Source organism: Hemitrygon akajei, unplaced genomic scaffold, assembly GCF_048418815.1.
Source record: "Hemitrygon akajei unplaced genomic scaffold, sHemAka1.3 Scf000081, whole genome shotgun sequence".
NCBI lineage: Eukaryota > Metazoa > Chordata > Chondrichthyes > Myliobatiformes > Dasyatidae > Hemitrygon > Hemitrygon akajei.
The window spans coordinates 3,006,911-3,014,040 of NW_027331967.1; positions in this window are offsets into that span (position 1 = coordinate 3,006,911).

Here is a 7,130-nt window from a genome sequence, read left to right on the forward strand (position 1 = left end):
GAACTTACCATTGCAGAACTCCACATAAATATGCCCTGAAACTGCACCCCTCCATAACATCCCTTTCTCACTGGAACGTACCAATGCAGAAAAACACACAAATATGCACGGAACATGTACACCTACATAATCTCCCTGTCTCACTGGAACGTACCAATGCAGAACTCCACACAAATATGCCCTGAACCTATACCCCTCCATAACCTCCCTGTCTCACTGGAACGTACCAATGCAGAACTCCACACAAATATGCCCTGAACCTGTAAACCCTCCATAACCTCCCTGTCTCACTGGAACATACCAATTTAGAACTCCACACAAATATGACCTGAAACTGTACCCCTCCATAACCTCTCTGTCTCACTGGAACGTACCAATACAGAACTCCACAAAAATATGCCCTGAATATGTACCCTCCATAACCTCCCTGTCTCAGTAGAATGTACCAATGCATAACTCCATACAAATATGCCCTGAACCTGTACGCTCCAAACCCTACCTGTCACACTGGAACGTACTAATGAAGAACTCCGCACAAATATGCCATGAACCTGTATCCCTCCATATCCTCCGTGTCTCACTGGAATGTACCAATGCAGAACTCCACACAAATATGCCCTGAACCTGTACGCTCCAAAACCTACCTGTCACACTGGAACGTACCAATGAAGAACTCCGCACAAATATGCCATGAACCTGTACCCCTCCATAACCTCCCTGTCTCACTGGAATGTACCAATGCAGAACTCCACACAAAAATGCCCTGAAACTGTACCCCTCCATAAACTCCCTGTCTCACTGGAACGTACCATTGCAGAACTCCACAAAAATATGCCCTGAACCTGTACCCCTCCATAACCACCCTGTCTCACGGGAACGTACCAATGCAGTAATCCACATAAATATGCCCTGAAACTGTACCCCTCCATAACCTCGCTTTCTCACTGGAACATACCAATGCAGAAAAACACACAAATATGGACGGAACATGTACACCTACATAACCTCCCTGTCTCACTGGAACGTACCAATGCAGAACTCCACACAAATATGCCCTGAACCTGAACCCCTCCATAACCTCCCTGTCTCACTGGAACGTACCAATGCAGAACTCCACAAAAATATGCCCTGAACATGTACGCTCCAAAACCTACCTGTCTCACTGGAACGTATCAATGAAGTACTACACACAAATATGCCATGAACCTGTATCCCTCCATATCCTTCGTGTCTCACTGGAATGTACCAATGCAGAACTCCACACAAATATGCCCTGAACCTGTACCCCTCCATAACCTCCCTGTCTCACTGGAACGTACCAATGCAGAACTCCACACAAATATGCCCTGAAACTGTACCCCTCCATAAACTCCCTGTCTCACTGGAACGTACCATTGCAGAACTCCACAAAAATATGCCCTGAACCTGTACCCCTCCATAACCACCCTGTCTCACGGGAACGTACCAATGCAGAAATCCACATAAATATGCCCTGAAACTGTACCCCTCCACAACCTCCCTTTCTCACTGGAACGTACCAATGCAGAACTCCACACAAATATGCCCTGAACCTGTACCCCTCCATAACCTCCCTGTCTCACTGGAACGTACCAATGCAGAACTCCACAAAAATATGCCCTGAACCTGTAGCCCTCCATAACCTCAGTGTCTCACTGGAACGTACCAATGCAGAACTCCACACAAATATGCCCTGAACCTGCACCCCTCCATATCCTCCGTGTTTCACTGGAATGTTCCAATGCAGAACTCCACACAAAAATGCCCTGAACCTGCAACCCTCCATAACCTCCCTGTCTCACTGGAACGTACCAATGCAGAACTCCACAAAAATATGCCCTGAACCTGTACGCTCCAAAACCTACCTGTCTCACTGGAACGTATCAATGAAGTACTACACACAAATATGCCATGAACCTGTATCCCTCCATATCCTCCGTGTCTCACTGGAATGTACCAATGCAGAACTCCACACAAATATGCCCTGAAACTGTACCCCTCCATAACCTCCCTGTCTCACTGGAACGTACCAATGCAGAACTCCACACAAATATGCCCTGAAACTGTACCCCTCCATAACATCCCTGTCTCACTGGAACGTACCAATACAGAACTCCACAAAAATATGCCCTGAATATGTACACTCCATAACCTCCCTGTCTCAGTAGAATGTACCAATGCAGAACTCCATACAAATATGCGCTGAACCTGTACGCTCCAAAACATACCTGTCACACTAGAACGTACCAATGAAGAACTCCGCACATATATGCCATGAACCTGTATCCCTCCATATCTTCCGTGTCTCACTGGAATGTACCAATGCAGAACTCCACACAAATATGCCCTGAACCTGTACGCCTCCATAACCACCCTGTCTCACTGGAACGTACCAATGCAGAACTCCACACAAATATGCCCTGAAACTGTACCCCTCAATATCCTCCGTGTCTCACTGGAATGTTGCACTGCGGAACTCCACATAAATATGCCCTGAACCTGTACCCCTCCATAACCTCCCTGTCTCACTGGAATGTACCAATGCAGAACTCCACACAAAAATGCGCTGAAACTGTACCCCTCCATAACCTCCCTGTCTCACAGGAACGTACCAATACAGAACTCCACAAAAATATGCCCTGAATATGTACCCTCCATAACCTCCCTGTCTCAGTAGAATGTACCAATGCATAACTCCATACAAATATGCCCTGAACCTGTACGCTCCAAAACCTACCTGTCACACTGGAACGTACCAATGAAGAACTCCGCACAAATATGCCATGAACCTGTATCCCTCCATAACCTCCGTGTCTCACTGGAATGTACCAATGCAGAACTCCACACAAATATGCCCTGAAACTGTACCCCTCAATATCCTCCGTGTCTCACTGGAATGTTCCACTGCGGAACTCCACATAAATATGCCCTGAACCTGTACCCCTCCATAACCTCCCTGTCTCACTGGAATGTACCAATGCAGAACTCCACACAAATATGCCCTGAAACTGTACCCCTCCATAACCTCCCTGTCTCACTGGAACGTACCAATACAGAACTCCACAAAAATATGCCCTGAATATGTACCCTCCATAACCTCCCTGTCTCAGTAGAATGTACCAATGCATAACTCCATACAAATATGCCCTGAACCTGTACGCTCCAAAAGCTACCTGTCACACTGGAACGTACCAATGACGAACTCCGCACAAATATGCCATGAACCTGTATCCCTCCATATCCTCCGTGTCTCACTGGAATGTACCAATGCAGAACTCCACATAAATATGCCCTGAACCTGTACCCCTCCATAACCTCAGTGTCTCACTGGAACGTAACAATGCAGAACTCCAAACAAATATGCCCTGAACCTGCACCCCTCCATATCCTCCGTGTCTCACTGGAATGTTCCAATGCAGAACTCCACATAAATATGCCCTGAACCTGTACCCCTCCATAACCTCCCTGTCTCACTGGAATGTACCAATGCCGAACTCCACACAAAAATGCCCTGAAACTGTACCCCTCCATAAACTCCCTGTCTCACTGGAACGTACCATTGCAGAACTCCACATAAATTTGCCATGAAAATGTACCCCTCCATAACCTCCCTTTCTCACTGGAACGTACCAATGCAGAAAAACACACAAATATGCACGGAACATGTACACCTACATAACCTCCCTATCTCACTGGAACGTACCAATGCAGAACTCCACACAAATATGCCCTGAACCTGTACCCCTCCATAACCTCACTGTCTCACTGGAACGTACCAATGCAGAACTCCACAAAAATATGCCCTGAACCTGTAGCCCTCCATAACCTCAGTGTCTCACTGGAACGTACCAATGCAGAACTCCACACAAATATGCCCTGAACCTGCACCCCTCCATAACCTCCCTGTCTCACTGGAACGTACCAATGCAGAACTCCACAAAAATATGCCCTGAACCTGTACGCTCCAAAACCTACCTGTCTCACTGGAACGTATCAATGAAATACTACACACAAATATTGCATGAAATTGTATCCCTCCATATCCTCCGTGTCTCACTGGAATGTACCAACACAGAACTCCACACAAATATGCCCTGAACCTGTACCCCTCCATAACCTCCCTGTCTCACTGGAACGTACCAATGCAGAACTCCACACAAATATGCCCTGAAACTGTACCCCTCCATAACATCCCTGTCTCACTGGAACGTACCAATACAGAACTCCACAAAAATATGCCCTGAATATGTACACTCCATAACTTCCCTGTCTCAGTAGAATGTACCAATGCAGAACTCCATACAAATATGCCCTGAACTTGTACGCTCCAAAAAAAACCTGTCACACTAGAACGTACCAATGAAGAACTCCACACATATATGCCATGAACCTGTATCCCTCCATATCTTCCGTGTCTCACTGGAATGTACCAATGCAGAACTCCACACAAATATGCCCTGAACCTGTACGCCTCCATAACCACCCTGTCTCACTGGAACGTACCAATGCAGAACTCCACACAAATATGCCCTGAAACTGTACCCCTCAATATCCTCCGTGTCTCACTGGAATGTTCCACTGCGGAACTCCACATAAATATGCCCTGAACCTGTATCCCTCCATAACCTCCCAGTCTCACTGGAACGTACCAATACAGAACTCCACAAAAATATGCCCTGAATATGTACCCTCCATAACCTCCCTATCTCAGTAGAATGTACCAATGCATAACTCCATAGAAATATGCCCTGAACCTGTACCCCTCCATAACCTCCCTGTCTCACTGGAATGTACCAATGCAGAACTCCACACAAAAATGCCCTGAAACTGTACCCCTCCATAAACTCCCTGTTTCACTGGAACGTACCATTGCAGAACCCCACATAAATATGCCCTGAAACTGTACCCCTCCATAACCTCCCTTTCTCACTGGTACGTACCAATGCAGAAAAACACACAAATATGCACGGAACATGTACAGCTACATAACCTCCCTATCTCACTGGAACGTACCAATGCAGAACTCCACACAAATATGCCCTGAACATGTACCCCTCCATAACCTCCCTGTCTCACTGGAACGTACCAATGCAGAACTCCACACAAAAATGCCCTGAACCTGCACCCCTCCATAACCTCCCTGTCTCACTGGAATGTACGAATGCAGAACTCCACAAAAATATGCCCTGAACCTGTACGCTCCAAAACCTACCTGTCTCACTGGAACGTATCAATGAAGTACTACACACAAATATGCCATGAACCTGTATCCCTCCATATCCTCCGTGTCTCACTGGAATGTACCAATGCAGAACTCCACACAAATATGCCCTGAACCTGTACCCCTCCATAACCTCCCTGTCTCACTGGAACGTACCAATGCAGAACTCCACACAAATATGCCCTGAAACTGTACCGCTCCATAACATCCCTGTCTCACTGGAACGTACCAATACAGAACTCCACAAAAATATGCCCTGAATATGTACACTCCATAACCTCCCTGTCTCAGTAGAATGTACCAATGCAGAACTCCATACAAATATGCCCTGAACCTGTACGCTCCAAAACCTACCTGTCACACTAGAACGTACCAATGAAGAACTCCGCACATATATGCCATGAACCTGTATCCCTCCATATCTTCCGTGTCTCACTGGAATGTACCAATGCAGAACTCCACACAAATATGCCCTGAAACTGTACCCCTCAATATCCTCCGTGTCTCACTGGAATGTTCCACTGCGGAACTCCACATAAATATGCCCTGAACCTGTACCCCTCCATAACCTCCCTGTCTCACTGGAATGTACCAATGCAGAACTCCATACAAAAATGCCCTGAAACTGTACCCCTCCATAAACTCCCTGTCTCACTGGAACTTACCATTGCAGAACTCCACATAAATATGCCCTGAAACTGCACCCCTCCATAACATCCCTTTCTCACTGGAACGTACCAATGCAGAAAAACACACAAATATGCACGGAACATGTACACCTACATAATCTCCCTGTCTCACTGGAACGTACCAATGCAGAACTCCACACAAATATGCCCTGAACCTATACCCCTCCATAACCTCCCTGTCTCACTGGAACGTACCAATGCAGAACTCCACACAAATATGCCCTGAACCTGTAAACCCTCCATAACCTCCCTGTCTCACTGGAACATACCAATTTAGAACTCCACACAAATATGACCTGAAACTGTACCCCTCCATAACCTCCCTGTCTCACTGGAACGTACCAATACAGAACTCCACAAAAATATGCCCTGAATATGTACCCTCCATAACCTCCCTGTCTCAGTAGAATGTACCAATGCATAACTCCATACAAATATGCCCTGAACCTGTACGCTCCAAAACCTACCTGTCACACTGGAACGTACTAATGAAGAACTCCGCACAAATATGCCATGAACCTGTATCCCTCCATATCCTCCGTGTCTCACTGGAATGTACCAATGCAGAACTCCACACAAATATGCCCTGAACCTGTACGCTCCAAAACCTACCTGTCACACTGGAACGTACCAATGAAGAACTCCGCACAAATATGCCATGAACCTGTACCCCTCCATAACCTCCCTGTCTCACTGGAATGTACCAATGCAGAACTCCACACAAAAATGCCCTGAAACTGTACCCCTCCATAAACTCCCTGTCTCACTGGAACGTACCATTGCAGAACTCCACAAAAATATGCCCTGAACCTGTACCCCTCCATAACCACCCTGTCTCACGGGAACGTACCAATGCAGTAATCCACATAAATATGCCCTGAAACTGTACCCCTCCATAACCTCGCTTTCTCACTGGAACATACCAATGCAGAAAAACACACAAATATGGACGGAACATGTACACCTACATAACCTCCCTGTCTCACTGGAACGTACCAATGCAGAACTCCACACAAATATGCCCTGAACCTGAACCCCTCCATAACCTCCCTGTCTCACTGGAACGTACCAATGCAGAACTCCACAAAAATATGCCCTGAACATGTACGCTCCAAAACCTACCTGTCTCACTGGAACGTATCAATGAAGTACTACACACAAATATGCCCTGAAACTGTACCCCTCCACAACCTCCCTTTCTC